The sequence below is a fragment of the Dermochelys coriacea genome, chromosome 12 (assembly GCF_009764565.3).
Source record: "Dermochelys coriacea isolate rDerCor1 chromosome 12, rDerCor1.pri.v4, whole genome shotgun sequence".
In the NCBI taxonomy this organism is placed as follows: Eukaryota; Metazoa; Chordata; order Testudines; family Dermochelyidae; genus Dermochelys; species Dermochelys coriacea.
Window position 1 is genome coordinate 27,763,649 of NC_050079.1, and position 20,481 is coordinate 27,784,129.

The 20,481-nt window shown below is 39.9% G+C and overlaps 1 long non-coding RNA gene across 1 annotated transcript; it reads right to left on the reverse strand.

The window, feature by feature from the left end:
• Positions 1 to 4,705: 4,705 nt before the first annotated feature.
• LOC119841217 lies at positions 4,706 to 16,089 on the reverse strand. Its single transcript, XR_005288444.1, has 2 exons — positions 15,941 to 16,089; positions 4,706 to 5,555 (listed from the first exon to the last, which is right to left on the reverse strand). It is a non-coding gene; the product is annotated as an uncharacterized LOC119841217 (long non-coding RNA).
• Positions 16,090 to 20,481: the final 4,392 nt, after the last annotated feature.

Consider the following 20,481-nt stretch of genomic DNA (forward strand, 5'->3'; position numbering starts at 1 on the left):
CCAATTGTCTTATGTCTCAGTCTTATTCCCCAACCCCTAAAGACATTATTTCTTGATCATATTCTACTCTGCATAGCACCTTTTCATCATAAGCCAGTATTGTTTGTTACTTTATCAAAGTCACAAACTAGTAATACAAACCACTTTCACTTAAGAACATTAGGTGCCAAGTCAAAGACTAGTTTGCCATGGGTCATACTTAAGAGCAATAAAAAAGAAAAAACTTCTTTATACTGTTCTTCTCTTCAAACACTGTGTGAACCTCCCTATTCACAACACCATAGAGCTCAGGGATTTAATTTATATTTGATTTCACTCTTGACTTGTACATGTGCTACAGTACAATTAATCTGTGCTGCTTTTCCATTATATCTCATCTAATGGATGAAGTTTATTTATTGGTGATAGAGGGAAACTGGGTTCTATTCCCCAGATGGTCATTTGACTGTGACCTCTGTGCCTCAATGCACCCTTTTATTAAAATGGGCACAAAACACTTACCTTACATGGGAGTGGGGGGCTATTTAATATCAGCAAAGTGCTTTGAAGTACTTAGAAAATTTTTCTATGTACCTACAAATATTATACTGTTAATGAATTTGCTCAATATTTCCTGCTTCTTACACATTTTCCATTCTTAAGTTTAATATTTTTCTCTTTTGGCTTTCATTTTACATTAAGTTTTTATTAAAATCAGAAAATACATCTCCATAAGGAAGATTTTTAAAGCCAATATCAAGTTTTGTTGTGAATCTCAAAAACTAAACTGTAACCTAAACTTCCTTAGCTGTATTTTCTCAATTAGATCTTCAAATGGTATACTTAGCACTGAATGTAAAATTGCTTCTTTCACTGTCAGCTCATACACCTTAAATTATTCTTTGCTGTTCTACAGACAATTCTCTAGCCTTATTTCTTCCACCCAACGTACTCTGTTGAAGGAAGAGCTGAGTAGTTACAATCACCAATTAGCACCACTCTGCTTCTTCCTTATTCTTTCCAATTTGCTCAGTTATTTCAGAATCCATCTGTTCTTGTTTGATCAGATTGCTTGTAAAATATTCCTCTAACATTCAGCCCCACACTCCCCTCCCATATAGGTGCCATGATCCAGACCCCCACCTCAGCCTAACTGCAGGGTTGTGACCCTGTCTTCCCTTCAGGGTACCCAGGTTCTGGAGAGATCTTGACTATCAGTGGTTCTGAATTCCTAGTTCTACCTCCCAATGTGACCTGGAATCTGCAGTTGGGTGGGGAGTTAAGGACAGGCATGCTTGAGGATACACCAAGGATACATTGCTGAGATTGGATGTGGGGATGAAAACAGGTATGTTTGACACATATTAGAAACTGGGGAAGGAGGAAAGGAAAACCCCTGATTTTAATGGAGTAGGTTGTATTAATCACCATCGGGTATTATTCTCTTTCAGTTTGGGAAGCCCTTTCTGCCTGAAGGATGACCAAGTGCTCAAAAATGTGCATGATTTCATAGTTTGTCTTGACACTTGCCTTGCAGACATGTAGCTTAGGGCCACTGACAAAAATATGGGTGTTATCTGAGAAACTGAGATACTGTCCCAGAAACAAACCAGCATTTCATTAAATTCATAGGTTGCAGCAACTTTAAAGTGAAACCCACCTGGATAGAAGTCTAAGAATGACCTGTAAACATCTGGGAAAAATCTGCTTAGGTCAAGATTGTGTTGGTTTTGTTTGTTTGATTTAGTGACATTCTGAGTACAGCAGAATATTCAGGAGATACTGAAAAGAAAATAAATTGCTAATCTTAATACTCATTGGGAGGTGAGGATAGTTATGCAAAAGTAGGTGGTAATAGGAGTTTGTGTTTGCAGAGAGGAGTGGGTAAGAAAAATGGGAATGGGCTCATGGTGTGGGAAAGAGGTGTTGGGGAATCCAGGTAAGGGGAGGGATTGGGGGAGTGGAAGGGTAGAAGACAGGATGGGTTTGAGAATGTGAGGGGTAGCAGAGGAAGTTGGGGTTGTCAGCCTTGAATTCTCCCCTTCCATGTGTGTACTGGGAACTGGGGGAGCCCTACCTTTCTGCAGGGGTCTGAATCTCCCTTCTGCCTACTGTGTGATCTGGGGGACCTTGCTTGTCTTGGGGTATCTGAGCCCTTCTCCCTGCCTCTCCATCTGAAATCCAGGCAATGAATAGTTAAGATACACGTCACCCCTGCATGCGGTGAGTCAGGCTGGCAAGTGTGTGTTTGGGGGAGGGCCCGGTTTGGAAGAGGAGTAGACTGGCTGAACCTGGTGAATGGCTGTAGAAGCCTGTCTGAAGTGCAGGGGTAGTAGACCCAGCTCAGTGTATAGCTTGGGCTACATAATGAAGGCCCATGCCTGCTGCCTGTGAAATGCACACACAGCAACATAAGGCAGGAGTCAGCATAAAAATTATGTTAATGGCTTCCACAGTGCCAACTAATGGCTTAATGGGACAGGACAGGCTGGGGGAGCTGGAAATGTTGGCATGGGGCTACATGTGCTGAATGATGGGATAAGAGGGTGGATGAGGAGAGAGATACGAGTCACACAGTTAAAGGCCAGGTCTACATTTAAACATTAGATCATCCTAGCTAAGTCACTCAGGGCAGTGAAAAATTTCACACCTGGTTTGTCAGTTAGGTCTAACTCCCTGTTTTGACATGGATAGATCAACAAAAGAGTTCTTCTATCAGTCTAGGTACTGCCTCTCAGGGGTAGATTAACTTCAATAGGGAAAAAATAATTTGAAGTAGGAAACATCTATTCTACTATAATAAAACAGTCAGGGGATAAAAAGCCTAGATGAGATTTCACTCACCAGCTCTGTTAGCAACTATACATCCCAAACAACTCAAAGCGTTGCCATTCTCCCCATTCCGCTAAAACAAAATGTACAGGAGAGGGAGCAGCACTTAGGAATCACATAGCTACTGTGTGGCCTAGTGGAAAGACTACTGGACTGGGACTATTCCTACTTCTGCCACTGGCCTGCTTTATGCAATGGGCAAGTCACATCTCTCTGCCTCAGTTTCCCATCTGTAAAATGAGGATAACAATGTAAAGTTAATTGATATCTAATGACAAGTACTACATAAAAGCTGGGGCTGAAAAAGGCTTACACTTAAAAGTTAGGTCAATATAGGTACTTCAGTGTAGGATGGGAAAAAAACTCCCGGGCATAGCTATGCCAACCTAATCCCCAGTGTAGATCCAGTTATATGGATGGAAGATAATGTCACTAAATTTAAAATCGGGGAGGTAATATTCCTACAGACAGAAAAATCCCTTCTGTTGGTGTAGGCTGCTTCTACACCACAAGTTATGCCTGCATAGCTAAGCCAACATGGTCTCTGGAGTGTAGACACAGCCAAGTCTTTGGACTATTACCTAGCCACAGTAGTATATCAACTGCAAACCTCTGTGAGGACTACAACTGCCTGAATGACCACTAACTCCTGCCAATAAAGATTTCTTTATGTTTTAAAAGCTAGGGATTTAAATGGCAAAAAATTCAGAGTTATCGTAGCCTATGATAGCTTGTGCCTTTCCAATTTGAAGGTCAGCAAAACTCAAATTTTGAAAACCAGGAAATTTTGCATATGGCTTCACAGTGGGGAAAAACCCATAGCAGTGAATCTCAGCACCTAGGTCACCTGACTCATGGGATTCTTGTATGGGGGGAAAAATGACAGTGTAGATATTCCCACTCAGACTGGAGTCTGTAATCTGAGATGCACCCAGGGGGAAGGTTAAAATAAACATCCGCACAACCTTAACTCTGCCCTCTTTAAGCAATACTCCACAACACACATGCTTTTACTCTGCCTTTTCTCTGTTATGGCCAGGTGCTACCTACGTTTGCCCTGTGTGCAAACTAAGCCTCCTCCCTTGGAGTACCACACGTGTAAAATTTGACAACTGCTTCACACCCTTTTACAACCACCTTCACATGTGCACACAGGACACCATTTAAAACTACACATCATTAAATCTCCAGACTGCTTTCATATCCCACCCCATTACTGACTCATGGGAAGACTCCAGTGCCCTGCGACTGATACAACCTATGTAATTCTGTGTTGAAATGATGCAGACTGGAACCTAAAAATAGGTTCTCTTTTACCTTTGATAACACACATGGGGGGACTCAAACCCAGATTGCCTCAGATCCCAGAAATGACTGTTTCAAGCAGCTCCAACTTATTCTTCCACCATTCAACACAGCTACATCTAATAATTTGCAACTGGATTGCATACAGACAATTCCCAAGGGCTCTTGCTAGCTCGAGGGGAGCGGAGTTAAGGTTGCTTATGCTAATTCTGTATTTACCTTAATTCTATTTCAAGTTTTGTCCTGGAAGGGCATAAGCTATCACAACCTTATCGCCACATTAATGACTTAACATTTAATCTTTGTCTTGCACATAACTCTAGGTCTCCTGCTTTCTTTGTGGAAAGTATTACGAACATATTGAAAATGGTTCAAAAAAACCTGTCATAAATCTGCACTAGTATGCAGTTACAATGCCTGCAGGGTAAAAACCATAGCTGCACATAAGAACAATTTTCACTATTAAATGAGAAAATGAGGTTGGCTACATTTATAAAAAAAACCTGTACCTGATTTGCCAAGCACTGCACATTTAATCCCAGCACATATGCCATGTTATAGTTAACATGGGTGTCAACAGAAAGCCTACTTAATAGCAAAAATAATTCTTGAAAATTATCCGATTATACATTTTCTTTTTCATTAAACACTTTGAAGAGAAGATGGAAGACAGAAGCACTGATGAAGATTAAATGGAATAAGGCTGACTTTGTGTAACAACTCTGGGGATCCTAATCTTCCTATTGGTAGCATACATAAACAGAGCAATGATTCATCATCGCTAAAGACTCCACATTAGTTTATGTAGAGTGGTTGAGAGGGTCCAATTTTTTCATGTCAGAACACACATTCACAGTCCTTTTCCTTTAATAGATTATCTCTGTTCACTTCTTGTCCAAGTGCCTGTTTTCTATCCTGTAGCAGTATGCATTTAAAGAGGCAGGACATGGCTTGAAAACATTATTTCTGACGGTCAGTGATGTTTTCTGGGTAGACACAACTTGTCTAGAATAAAGGGAAGTTATGCTGTTGAATAAGGAAGTGATAGAAACACTTCTGAAGCATGGGGAGTGTTTGGCACAGGTTGGTGGGTAACCTGAGACTTGGGTTTGGTGGAGACTTCTGCAGTCCAATGTGCTCTGCTTTCGTTTCCTCTGCCAGGTTGAGCTCTTATCAACAGTTGTCAGTTGCCAAAAGAGATCAGTTACTGACTCCTTGGCCCGTTAAGACTTCAACAGCTGTCTGACAGTTAGCAAAATTCCTCTTCCCTCACCTAAACTGTCAGTGAAGGTGCTCAAGTAGTAATTGAAGGATGTTCAGTGCCTTCTGGGAATTCATTCTCCAGATGCTGATTGGCATATGTAGCAGATGTGTGCTGCAACCTCTATGACTCCACTCCTTGGGAATGGGTAGATATAGCAGGCTGAAATGTATGTCACCTTAGGAATCAAAAAAGGAAAAAACATACATGGTTATGAATCGCAAGTAAACTGGAGTTTCTAAGGGCTCTTCAGTTGTGAAAGTAGTTTTGCTGAATAAGAATCAAGCAGAAGTTCTTTGTACTTGAGGCTTTTTCACTGAAAAAAGTATGAGCAATTTTCATTACTGAATTTTTCAGGTTTACAACATTCTGTAATATTTTTTTACTGAAAATTTTAATCACATTCAAACATTTTTGGTGTGCAGAAAACCTGATTTTTCAGTAAAAAAAATTTCAAAACAGATTTTGGTAAAAGTTTCAGTAAACAAAATGTGGAAGAAAATTCACAGCAAAACAGAAAATGGATCCATTTTGAACCATGTGAAATGAAAATAGCTTTTAAATTTTGAAATGTGTTATCTGCTTGTTTCCCCTGTTTGGCCAGCTCTGCTGTTGAGATTCTCAGTGCTTGGCATTGGCAGGACCAGGAGACCCAGTAATTGGGCAGCTCTATCGGATAATGAGACACAATGGCAATTCTATGGAGATTAGGAAACGTGCTCTCATTTAAAAATCAGCTACTTACAACACCATAGCAGCTCCCAATACTCCTTCAGATTCCATATCTTGATCCATACACACAGTCCCACATGGTCAGCTACAAGTGTGGGCCTGATGTGTATTGAAGCCCAAAGGGAGGCTTACTTCAGACTATAGAACAGGAACTAAGATACAATATAAAACCTGGGATATACTCAAGGCTTTGGCAGTTGGCAACTAATAAAAACTGGTTAGGGACCCTGGTCAGTTCTAGGATCGGCTGTGACCAGGATCAGCTGTGACCAAGGAGGTTTATGGATTAGGAGCTCTGCAGCTTCTATAAACTTGGGGTGGGGGAAAGCCCTGGAGAGCTTAGTTGCTTTAACTTAGCTCTGGAGATAAGTCAAATTCCCCAAGACTTCTCTTTAAAAACTTCATTTCACAAATGTTGCATCTTGTTCTAATCTGGAAATGTTCACAATGCCCCATGATTTGTTTTACTTGTTTTGCTTCTTTTACCATATCTTTCTATGTAGGAATTAAAATGTTGATCATGTACAAAGACAGTGGGTTTTAAAAGGAAAGTTCAGGCATGGCAGTAATGGGATGATGAACAGCCTCCTTTATCAGAGAACAAAAAGTGGCCACGAACTTGCTACACCAATGAGAGGGCCACTGGAGGTGAGAGACAGGCACTCTATACATTTGAAAGCAAGAATATTTTGTCACGCTGTCCTAAGATACAGTTTCTAATGGATAGTTAAATAACCTTTCCTTTCATCCCTCCAGTGTAAAAGATGAAAATCTTTTAAGAGCTGGAACCCCAAAGAAATGTAAATACAATGTATTCACTACTGACATTTCAAAAGATTTGTCCCACCAGCAAAGACAGCTATTCTCTATTATCAGGTTTCCTGTCAGTCATGTTGATTAAAGTTGATAAACACTGCAAGCCATTTGGAGTAGGCTAAAGGACACAAAAGAGAAATGTAACTTACTTGAAAGAGACCATATTTCTTGGGAAAAGAAAAAAGCAGCCCATACTTGCCTGTATCCCTTCACTTCAAAAGAACAAATTCTCTTCTTTCAAAAAAAAAAAAAAAAGACCTTTTCTGAGTTTTCCTAGAAGTATGTGTCTAGTGTAATTAATTGTAACAGTGCCATGCATGGACAAAACTTGAAGAACTAGCTCAATTTCCATGCATTCATAAGCTATTATTTTGGCTAGCCCAGTGGGGAAGTGGCAGGTTGCCATAGAGATTGCTGAAAATTCTGGGTCTAGAGATAGCCATACATTAGGAAACATGAGCCTATGTATATGAAAACATTATGCAGGACTAAGGGGTCAGTTCCACTAAAGGCTAAGCCACTAAAGAGTGCCATATAAAGGAAATTCTCTTGTAACAGGGTGGCCTGCCCCATAGGCTGGAGAGCCTGTAGCTAAGCCAGATTGAGGGTCATTCTGGAATCAGATAGGGAAATAAGATGATTCCCTATAAAGAGTGGAAGGCATCTGCAGTAAATAGGAAGAGGCAGGCTTAAGTTGTGATAAAGACTATTTGGGGGAAAGGGCTGGACCGAGAGCCAGGTCAGAAACTCAGAGCAGGAAGGAAAGCTCTCCAGTAAGAGAGGCCTGGGAGGCTCTGTATACAATTCAATAAAAAAATTCACGGCAGCAAGTCTCAGACCCCAGGTCAGTTAACTCAGGCTCATAGGGCTTGGGCTGTGGAACTAAAACTTACAGCGTAGAGGTACTGGCTAGAGCAGGAGCCTTGTCTTTGAGACCCTCCCCCTTGCAGTGTCTCAGACTTGGGGCTACAGCATGAGCCCAAACATTTACATTGCAATTTTTAGCCCCCAGCTTGAGACCTCTGAGGCCGAGTCACTGACCTGGGCCAGCCTCAGCCACACCATAGTCTTTTATTGCAGTTTAAATGTACCTGAAGAGGCCCTCATTAAAGCATAGAAGGCCACAGTGTAGGGAAAGGAGCAGACCTAGTTGTTCAGTACAGGGTCCTGGGACAGAACCCAGAGCAGAGGGTGGCCCCCAACCAAGGGGGTGGACAAGCCCATTGCAAGTGTTATCAAGCCCAGCAGCAGTGCTGCAGGCTAAGCCCTGAAGACAAGATGAGTATTAGCCACAGAGAGTGTGAAAATATATTGCTTGTAAAGGCATTTTGGGACTTTTAGTTTGGACAATTGTGACCCTGGAGGGTGGACTGATGATGGTGACCTAGCCGGAGGGCTGAGTCACTGGAAGAGAAGCCACCAGAGCTGGAGCAACCATTGGCAGGTGGGCATCAGAGAAGAGAGAATCTGCTGCACCATGACTTCCCCCAAGGGGGCACCTGCCAGTGATTGGACTTGTTTACACCTCCATAAATACATAAAATGGACAGGTTCAATTTATCATACATAGGGGTCTTATTAGTCATAGGGATTCAGGTAACCACTACATATTAATAAATCCACCCAATGTCATGAATTTCAGCACACATGATTATTCAGTCAGCTGAAATTTCATACAGGAAAAGTTTCATTTGCTATGCAGTCCAAGAACAGAAATAAATTGTGCAACGAAGCTAACCAATCACATAACATCAAATGCCAATAGTTGAAGCTAGATGCAGTGTTGTTGTAGATATGCTGGTCTCAGGATATTAGACAGAGACAGTGGCTTAGGTAATATCTTTTATTGCACTAATGTCTATTGAAGCTAAGAGTTTGTGAATAATCTGTAGTTTGAAAATTTGTCCAAACTATTCAGTGAATACTTTAAGGAAAAACCAAGCTAAGTTTGTGAACAATTTACTAACCAGAAGGAGGCTAAAGTAGTCATAAATATGATAAATGATGAATAGATCTATCCGTTATAATACAACTTATAATAAGGCAGTTTCTTCACTGAGTAGTGAAGATACTTACTCTTCACATAACACCAAATATGAACATGACACTTTCAGTGGCCAGATGTGGAACAGGAGCTAATGAAGAAATCATCATACCAGCATCAAGGGCTCTGATTCAGCAGGATGCTTAAGCACATGTCTAGCTTTAAGCATCTGACTAGCCCCACTGGTGTTCCATTAGACTTTTGCAGAACTGCTCAAATGCTTAACATTAGGCATGTATGCAAGTTGAAATGTTAATTATAATTTTCCATGGGACCTGCTATGAAGCCTATGAGTGTGTCACATTTTCCAGGACTGTAATTTCACTTCCCCCCCCCCCACTTTGATTCAATATTATAAATTAGATTACTTAAAATTGGACCCAAATTAAATAGAAACTTGAATCCAAACTGATTTTTTTCAGAAAAAGCAAAGGCACATGAAAAATATGAAAGTCACTAAGTGAAAGAAATAAAAGTGGAACTAAATTACTGATTAAATTAAACTTAAAATGTATAATAATTGATTAATTTCATTATGTGGCTATAAAAGTATTTGATGACCCACACATTTTTGGTTAATAGTATGAATTATTCTACCAGTGGAGTATATGGATTTAAATTCATGGCAACTTTTTTAACAAAGGCCGGCAGTGCCTAAGTAATCCCAAATGATGTGGGATTGGAAATTCTGAACTAAGACCAGTTGGCTTTAGTACTTTAAGACCATCATGTGTCCATTTACCTTTCTGAAGTTATTGTTTAGCTACATATTTCCTACAACAGCTGGAATAGCTAAAAATTAAAATGTACTAAAACTACATTTCTGACACACCATAGCAAAAAAGAAATCCATCCCCACTCCTGTGATTCTTCCGGCACACAAATGGTGTATGTATATATATATATATATATACACATATATATGTATGTGTAGGTGTGTAGGTCTATTTAAGAATTTCACAGGCATACATCAGAAGAAATCTGGCTCACTGAAAAAAACTAAAACCCGTAAAGCAACTTTAATTCAGGCACATTAGGCCTACTTGTCTACTTGTCGAGGAGTAATGGTCTCAAGTTGCAATGGGGGAGGTTTAGATTGGATATTAGGAAAAACTTTCACTAAGAGGGTGGTGAAACACTGGAATGCGTTACCTAGGGAGGTGGTAGAATCTCCTTCCTTAGAGGTTTTTAAGGTCAGGCTTGACAAAGCCCTGGCTAGGATGATTTAACTGGGACTTGGTCCTGCTTTGAGCAGGGGGTTGGACTAGATGACCTTCTGGGGTCCCTTCCAACCCTGATATTCTATGATTCTATACTTATTCATATGGATGCTTATCAACCACAGGATCACACAGATCTGAGCCATATTACAAAGCCTGATGGGTATTTTCCATATACTCCAGTATAATATTCACAAAACCATGACATAATTGGATAAATTACAAATATCTTGTATAGCCCATCTGTTAGGCTTTAAAAGGGACTTCTCAGTTCTGGTCTAGCTGAAAGAATCAAGGTAGGACAACAGCGGATTAGAAATGAACTTTACAATGGTCAGGATCCTCTTTGATAGCGTTTTGTGCACCCCATGCAACCCAAGGACTTTAGCTTTGAAAATCCCACCTCTATTCTTTTTCCTATAGACAGTCCTTTCTGAATGCATTTTGGCTTTTCAGAGCTTCCTCTTCTGCAGTTCTCAGGTCTTTTTCTACCATTGATTAACACTCTATATTGCTATGATAAACTCTTAACTGTCTAACTCCAAATGTTTTTAGCCAGTTTGATTTAGATAAGGTTGAAATCCCAACCCTATTAGTTTTATACCAAAAAAAAGTGGGATCTGTTTGAGATTGGATTGTCATCATTTTTCACTATAAGAGTTGTTAACATGCTATCAGAATTTGCAACAAATTTTGTAAAAACTTTCAAAAACAATCTCTATATTTCTTGAATTCATAAATGCATGAAGCCTATTGTTGCATAGTCCTAGTCAACGGTCCCTGTATTTTACAGGTGCCAAATTAGCTTTCATTTCAATGATAGCTTTTCTTATTGGATTAGGGTATTATGTGCACAACAGAGTCAAGAAAAAAAAAATCATAGTTACAGCCTACTGGTCTACCAAGTAAGCCTACCAAGACAGCTTAAAATGTTTATAATATACCAAATATATGAAGAGCACCTTGAGTATTCAGAAACAATTATGACAATGATAACTTCAGAGGAAATGAAGCAAAATGTGCAACATTTATCTTCATGTACAGTTTTCTACATAATAAAATGGCCTCAATTTATCTTAGTTCTTTTTCTGTTACACTGATTAGTTAACTGACTTCAGAAGCAAAATATGAACTAGCTGATAAATTGTTCTTTGGCTTTTGTGCAGTCCAAGAATAAATATCAAACATTATGCTTAATCATTTAAAATAGCAGTTCTGGCTGCAACTAAAGACATAGAGTAAATTAATAAAAATTTGCAAGCAGTTTGTAGAATTGAGGTTTATTTTATATGCATTAAGTGAATAAATGAATACAAGTCCCCATACTTATGCATACTTATGACTGTTACCATACTTATGACTGCTGAATTAAACATATTTCATAGTTTTAAAGAAAGCAACAGAAATTAACTTGCAAGATTAAGTATGACAGCATGTAGAAACTTTTTAAAAATTAGCTCACTCAGTGCAGAGCACAGTAGACTTGAAAGCAAAGTACACATGAATGTTCAACCCTGTGCCCTATTGCCCTCTACCTTCATTAGCTTAAATCACTTTGCTGATTCTTCAGAATGATTTGCCAAACAACCACAATCTCCATTTCCAGGAAGAGGGTCTTTGGGGACTCAGTACATAAGTGCACTAACTATCTTTGAAGACCATAGTTCAAACAAACCTTGGTTAGGACAAGATAGGAAAATGTGTTTGTGTAGATCATAAAACATCCACATTATGGAGCAGAAACATTAGTGTTTTCTCAAGATAGAGAAGAGACTAGAATAGCTGTGACTAGGACTGATGTGTTTGGGAGTATTTGAATGGCAGCTACCAGCACTATGTGTAGGGCTAAGTATTCAGATTACCCCTTACTTTCTGGAACAATAAATTCACCTCCACAGTTATTGACAAAAGAAAATAATGGGTCCCTTCTATGATTCACATGCTGTCACTGGCCAACAGTTAAAAGTTACTAGGGAATTTATGCACCTCTGTTTGGTGGTGCCCAATTTGAGATACCAAATTTTCAGAAAGTGCTGAAAGTTGGGCTCAGTTTCACTGAGGCACCCAAATCACTCCCCCACCCATCTGAAAAATCATGGCCTTGTGTATTAGTTTGTGCTATGCAGTTCTACTATTTGACATTCTTTTTTTTTTTTTAAAAATCTTAGTATATTATGTCAAGAGTCTAGAATTTTGCCTGAGTAATTAATTGTGAGTTGAGAAGTGTGTTTTATCTGTGTCCACAATTAATATTCTTACCAGTCAACTGAACATGCAAATTATGTATGTTCATTTTTGCATGTGCACTTAAAATGGTAGGTCTGATGGCCCAAATTTTCTTATCACTGTCTAATCTTTACATTATCTTGTCAACAAAATGTGACTAGAAGTGGTTTAAAAGATGCATCTGATTCTGAAACTAAGCAAGCTAGTTTTTATTCGCACATACTCTATATCTCCAGATATTTTGTGATCTCATCCCTTACTAATAGTCTCTAGGATCTTGCCTACAACTGATTTTAAGATTGTTTTCTAATTTCCTGGTTCTCTTGAATTTGTTTTCCTCCAATCCTTCAGTATATCCATTTCTGTCCAAGGAGCTACTAAAAATCTCTTCCTGTTGTAGGACTCTACAGAGTATCCAGGAAAACTCTGGAGCTGTTTCTGTTCTCTAGTGATTTCAACTTACAAAAGACATGTTCAAGTCTGATTGCACCTGCCTGTGGCTTTACAGCATCATCCTCTAAAAAAATTGTTTCTGTTTTAGGCATCTTATCTCAACTCCCTCATGAGCACTATAAACTGGTTTGACTTTTCAGCTATTTTCCAAGCCTGTGTTAATTTCCTTCCACTATATCTTACTTGTCCAATAGCTTCCCCTCTTGATCTCTTCTTTTATTATTTTCATTCACTTCCTGTGAAATTTTTCTGACATTTTTAGCTTCACTAATCTGCAGTTATAAAACCTGTCAGATTTGCTTCATAATCCCTTTTACATTTTATTTCCTTACACAAGTGAAAAGCTCTCTTACCTTTAAATTTTGATTAAAAAGAAGTCATGACTATTAAAGAGGCAGCGTGGAACAGAAGACTCAGGAGATGAGGGTTCTATTCCTGGCACTGCTGCTCCTTGACCTTGGGCAAGGCATTTCCCCTCCCACTCATTGTCTGTCTTGACTATTTAGATTGTAAACTTAGTATCAGGGACTGTCTCTCACTAAATGTTCGTACAGTGCCTAGCACAATGGGGCCATGATCTCCTGTCATAAATATAAGGGGAAGGCTAACCACCTTTAAATCCCTCCTAGCCAGAGGAAAAACCCTTTCAGCTGTAAAGGGTTAAGAAGCTAAAGATAACCTTGCTGGCACCTGACCAAAAGGACCAGTGAGGAGACAAGATACTTTCAAAGCTGGAGGGAGGGGAACAAAGGGTTCTCCGTCTGTGTGTGGCTTTTGCCGGGATCAGAGCAGGAATACAAGTCAGATCTCCTGTAAAGGGTTAATAAGCAATCTAGTTAGATATGCGTTAGATTCTGTTTTGTTTAAATGGTTGATAAATAAGCTGTGCTGAATAGAATGTATATTCCTGTTTTGAAACTTAAGGTTTAGCCTAGAGGGATTCTCTATGTTTTGAATCTGATTACTCTGTAAGGCATTTACTATCTTGATTTTACAGAGGTGATTCTTTTACTTTTTCTTTAATTAAAATTCTTCTAAGAACCTGATTGCTTTTTTCATTGTTCTTAAGATCCAAGGGTTTGGATCTGTGTTCACCTATGCAAATTGGTGAGGATTTTTATCAAGCCTTCCCCAGGAAAGTGAGTATAGGGCTTGGGGGGATTTTGGGGAGAAAGACGTTTCCAGGTGGGCTCTTTTCTGGTTACATTTGTTAGACGCTTGGTGGTGGCAGCAATAAAGTCCAGGGACAAAAGGTAAAATAGTTTGTACCTTGGGGAAGTTTTAACCTAAGCTGGTAAAAATAAGCTTAGGGGTTTTTCATGCAGGTTCCCACATCTGTACCCTAGAATTCAGAGTGGGGAAGGAACCTTGACATCTCTATTAAAATATCTAGGTGCTACTGTAATATAAACTATTAAAAATGAATGTTCAGGTTAAATATTAGGGATTTAACAAAAATAAAACCATAAAACACATGGTAGCACTTTACTAGTATGCACCTTATTGCTTTTATATTTATTCCTTCGGTAAGATCTACTTTTAAAAATGCAAGCACTATGGAACTGCTGGAGTCAGCTTGAAGAAAAGCTGTTTACAAAAATACATATATACTTGGACAGTAAGGGTTCTGTGCACCCTATGAATTTATTTGTATTTTAAGGAGGGCTTTCTTCTACATAGGCCAGCTTCTACTTTATCTTGCAATGAAGTCATAATCCTATGTTTTTGGACTGAATCTGTTGCTATGCAAGTGAATGGCTGGAATATTACAAATTCAACATCACTGGTTGTAACTTGTTGCCTATGGGCAAACCTCTGTGCCCCACTGGAGTGAAGGCAGGGGTCTGCCCATGTGTTACAAGTTATTGGATCGGGGCCTTACTGCAGGTTTAAACAGAAGGTAATGAGAGCAGAGTGAAAAAATGTCTGAAAAACAACATCATTTGGGTGAAAAAACAGAAACAAGTATTTCACTCCCTCCCCTCCTTTTTCAAACCAGCTATTGAGGAAATTATGGGCTGTGGAGGATCTATCTTTGTTCAAACATAAATTGGTGTGTTAACTAGCATACATGACAAGATAAATTTGTGAAAAACACAGCCCACATTTTCACAACTAGGTATGTAAAATTAGGCACTTTCATCCACATTCAGCTGAAACAGACAACAGGAGCTGCATAAGCTCAGTATATCTGGAAACAGGACTACTTTCATTGAATGCCCTAAATATGGCATCGGTTTCCAAAGTCTGTATGTTTAAACCTGCATACATTTGAAACTATGAGGTTTTTATGCAGGTAGCAGTAGATTTCTATTCTACATAGGTACTTACAAAGCTACCTCAAAATAGTTAATTGGCTTTTATCTCCATTTGATGTGTAGAACATCACAAAGGAAGCTTGTGGCTGAGTCAGGAATTGAAGCTAGTTTCTCTATAGTCCAGGCTAGTGCTTGATCTATGAAACCATCTGTGCTGCCTTTGGGACTCAGAAAGGACTCTATCTAATGAATAACCATGTAGCAACAGGTGCTAGAGTGGTGAAAGACAGCCTAGAATAAGTGTTGGGAGAATCAGGTTCAAATCCCAACTCTGCTACAGAGGTTGTGACCTTAGGCAAATAACTTAGTCTCTCTCTATGCCTCAGTTGCCCATTTATAAAACAGGAATAGCACTTCCTTAATTCACAAAGGAAATGGAAGAAACCTTGCCACTTAGGAGGTTGTAGCAGAGCAAAGACTCACCAGCATGGCACCATCATCTGGGAATTAGCTCTTTTCCAGCCTCGGAACACTCTCTGCTAGCCAGTGGCTTGCCTACCTCAGGCCCCCATATCCCTCCTGGACCCCAGTGCCCTTTACCTTGGGGTTTTGCCTCCAGCAGTCCCCACACTCTGGGTCTCCCCTCCCAGGGGAGCCCTATACACCCACGTTGCCCAGTGACTACTGCCAATCATCATCTAGCCCTTGTTCACTGGGGCAGACTACAGTCTGTAATGGCCACTCATCTTTGACAAGGTGGGGTCAGACCATCTGCCTCTGCCTATTCCCAGACTGCATCTTCCAGCCACAGTACCTGTGTAGGCCTTTGTCAAGGCCTCAGCCTCAGGAGTTGCCAGGCTGGAGCTCCCCAGCTCCTCTTGCCCTTCCTCAGCACTGGTCTGCTTCAAGTTTCCTATTCCCAGCAGCTAAGTCCTTCTGCCTCCAAGGCTGGAGAGAGACTCTAACCAGCTCCTCCCTTAGGCCTTCTTATACGCCCAGCCTGATCCTGATTGGCTCCCCAGGGCAGCCCTTTCCCAGGGCTGTTTTTAACCCCTTCCGCACCAGAGTGAGGGGACTGCCCCGCTACGGAGGTACATTAAATCAGATTGGACAAAACATAACCAGAAAATAGCATGGAGATGGACTGAATAGGTCAGAGAAGCTATAGAAAAAAACCTCATCATAACTTGTGGATATTCTCCCGCGTGAGGACCTCTCTATCAGGGGCTATGGTAATTGAATTCTTTGACAATATGCGTGTTCTTTAAGCCATCATTGCTTCCTCTGAATGCTGGTTTTGCTGGAGCCTGTGTGGACCCGAGTATAATTCACAGGAGCCAAAAGGCTGATCCATGTTGCAGCAGCCTTTAAGAGCTACCCATTGGCTGGAGCACAGTGATGGCTGACCATCCCCACCCTGCCCAGCATATCCCTTTGCTGAGGGCAATGCAAAAGGAATTGAATAAGGCTGCTATGCCTAAACTAGGGCTTGTCTCCTGGCTCTGCAGCTGGAATCCCTGGGGGTGCACTGTCCTTCCAGCTGCAAAACTGGGAGCCTGGAGATCTGGGAATGGGTTTCCAGCATCTGTATTTCCAGGGCAGCCCCTCCAGGGAGGCTGCACTGGTGTTGGGGAATCTAGGGCTCCCTGTGTCTGTGACTCCAGAGCATGTGAACTTTCCTGGGCCAGGGATAAAATGTGTTACCAGTGAGACACCAGACCAGCCATACTAAGCAACCGTTAAGAAAAATGATTAGAGTAGAACAGTTTGTGAAATGAAATTACAGTGGTGAGTATCAGATGTTGCAAGAGCTATGTACAAAAATAAAGTCAAGGCTGAAAGGATAAAATGGACCCACTCATAAAGGTGCATCAGTAAATAATCCTATTGTTTTCTTCTAGTTTTTGCATTGTTCTTTCTCATATGTCAGATAATCTCTCTTTCTCTGCGCTACCTTCCTTCTTACATGTATTCCCCCATCCCACAATCAACTGTCTCCAGTTACAATAGCTCGTTGTCATCCAGCACTGAATTATATACAGGGAACTAAGAAGCAGCAAAATCACCAACTATTTTAATTCCACTCGAGCTTAATTAAAGAATTAGGACATAATTAATCTTAGATATAAAGGAGTCCTACAATGGATTCTAGTACTGTATGTTTCAGTGGGCTACATATAATTTTAAGAATCTAAGCCTGCAAAAACTTCTGTTACATGTACTGTACTTCTACATTAAAATGTTCTCAACTCTATGAAGTGTTTGGGGGGGACCTTTGTCCGGCTTAATGGAAAAAGTGAATTGCCCCCTTAATTGGAAGGGTAGGGCCAACAGGCTGTAAGGAAAGGGTTCATTGCCCCTTCATGGCCCTTTTCTTCCCCAAGAGGGTACCTGGTCTGCAGAAGATACAGAAGCAGTTTACCCTCACCAGGTTGATGGGAGGACTTGCCCCCCCAAGGTGACTGGAAGAGTAGGTGGCTACTTATACCCAAAGCTGTGCCAGCAGAAGCCCCTTTACCCAGATCAGGCAAGCAGCCATGGAGGTAGTAGTTTTGTCATGGTCCACTGTAGGCAGTATACTAGTTTCTCCTTTCTCCGAGGGCTGTGAAGGAATTTTCCCTCACCACTAGATTGGCCAAGGCAAGGTGGGGATTTTCACAGCAGGTTGGGGGACCAAGAGGGGTAGGCAAAGGGGGGTTAGGCTATGATATCACAACACATTATGTAAGCTTGGGGCAGACATCCAGTGCAGGTACTCTGAAGGGAATGGATACAGTGATCAGATAAAATGGATTGGTAAAGGATTTAAAATAGGCATTATGTAAAGGAGTGAAGAAAGGAGGTTCAGGGCTCCCCTTCCTTTATAGCCCCTCGCTTAATCATTATAAAAGGGGAAGGAATAGCAGGGTCCCAGCAGTTGGTTGGCTTGGACCTGATGGAAAAATGTGGGAGGGCTGATGAAGCCCCTGAGTTTATGGAAATGATGATGGAATTACCTGCACTGTACTGTTTTATATGCCGGACACTCCCCAATATTTAAGAGTAAGGTTGTGGCCTAATTAAAACCATATATACTGTCTCCTGTCCTTCTTCCAAAATATCTGGACAATGGAAAAAGCATGGAACATGTGATACCATTTGTATTGCATTTGGAATGTAATTGCAATTCTTTGGAACTATCTGACATAAGGTACTGTAATAAGAATTATGTAAGCCTGGTGTTATAATATGGAGTTTAAGATAAAAGTGATAATAAAATGAAACCATCCATAAAACTTTTTCACAAATCTTTGCATGTTGGTCTTGCACCTGTAATGACTTCTTTTGAAATATCTGAAATAGTAGAAAAGCGCTTTTTGGCATACTATTATTTCAAGACTTTGTATGGCATATTTTCCACAATTGATATGTTGCATTTACATGTTTTAATGGAATAGTAGGTATGTGTCTTGATAATGAGGCGAGATTCTCTCTTTGGTCATTCAAGCTCATATTTAATAGACATCAGAACTCAGGGAAATTTGTGCATGCTATAATGCAATGGATTATCGTAATAACTGAAATTATTAACATTAGAAGTTCACTATATCTTTATAGCAGTGTCTCTTTCTGTAGAAAAATGAAACAGAATGCAATCTAGTGGAGAAAAAGAACTTCCATTCTAAAGCTATTAATAGGATATCAGAAATGCCTATGAATAATGTGTTTAAGGTGCTCTTGGTTTCATCCAGAATGACGTATAACTGCAACAAAGTAATATTTCAGAAAGACTTATTTCCTCATAAACTTGCAGAAGACTCAGCCATATCTATTTTTCTTTAGAATACTAAATTTATCTTTAACTACTTTTTCTACCGTTATACCAGTTAATGTGAATTGGAACAAATGAGCAGTCTGCAAATTAGCTTTTACAGCATTTTTGTGGTCTCAAGCCAAGAAAAACTAAGCAGTATGTTTTTTCCTTCTTCCCTCCCACTCACCCCCCAAGTGAAAATAGCTCTACTTTCACTACTATATATGTTGAACATTTTAAATCTTATTATAAATAATTTTTTCAAGGTCTAGGAAGTCACTGTTGAAATTCTTAAATCCACACTTTGTGATAACCAATAGTAATGATCGTGTCAGAAATGTATATGATTTAACAGTGCAGAGCATTAACATACCAATTACCTAGATCCTTTGCTAACCCATGAATTGTAGGGACCTGAACTATGACAGATTTCAGTTATAACAAATCTAACCTGATAGACAACAAAAATAATCCATAAATACGAATGCTTTTTTTTTGAAATGCAAAATAACAGTATCTCAGCTCAATGGTAGCAAATAGCAGAGAAAAGCTTAACTATGGTAAAGGGCCATATACTTAATACTAATTAGATTACATTTTCTTCACAGCTTTTAAGACTGTGTCTTTGCCACACCAGTCAAAGACATTTAAAATAAGGGTTGGTTTTGTTTTTGTTTTTAAAAAAAGGCAATTGAATGTCTTTGGGGATTTTTAGATGTCCAAGTGCAAGGGGGGGAGAACATATAAGCAGCTTGTTGAGTGAGTAGTCAAATGAACTTAATTGGTAGCCTTGATGGAGTCGTCCATAAGGTTATAAAGAATAGGAGCTTGGCAGCAACACTGCAGGGACAAACAAGATGAGGCCAAAGGAGTCCAGGAGGTGTCATGTCCCATAATGTGGCTACCCAGGCTATTAGCATAGCACAGAACAGTTAAGAAGCAGGAAAAGATGCCAAGGAAGGCACCAGAGGAGCACCTTAACCTTTATTATTTTACATCATTTAAAAACAAACAAAATAATGGAATTCTCAGGAAAAGTGTTGGCTTGACAGCTATGGAGACTGAAATCTTCTACCTACAAGAGGAATTGAGAGTACAAGCCATTTTACCATCCCAGTTAACCCCTTTCCTGTGATTTTAAGAAACTGATCTTCAGAGCATGAGTTGAGGGAATAAATTATTTTCTACACTTACTGACTCTTTGGTCTACCCAGTGAGACTGTCAACAGTGCCACTTAGTGCCAGGTTTGACTGTTCGTTTTGCGATGTGAACGATATACTTCCAGCAGGACTAGCTTATAACCACCAACACATGTCACACAGAGCCTTTGAACTGCCAACAGATACTAATTATCCCACACATTTTTAAAGAAGATGAAGTTTAAAGTGGCAGAGTATGTAAAATAGGAATTGGCACAAACTGGGATTCATTAATCTGTGAGGTGTCCGACAGAGAAAATTGCATGTTTCATTTTAAGTGCCTGGGCATGTAAAGGAGAGAGGACAATCCCAAAAAGGGTGAAGTGCAGTTTGACTATTTTTGTGAGAAGTTCCATTTTGTC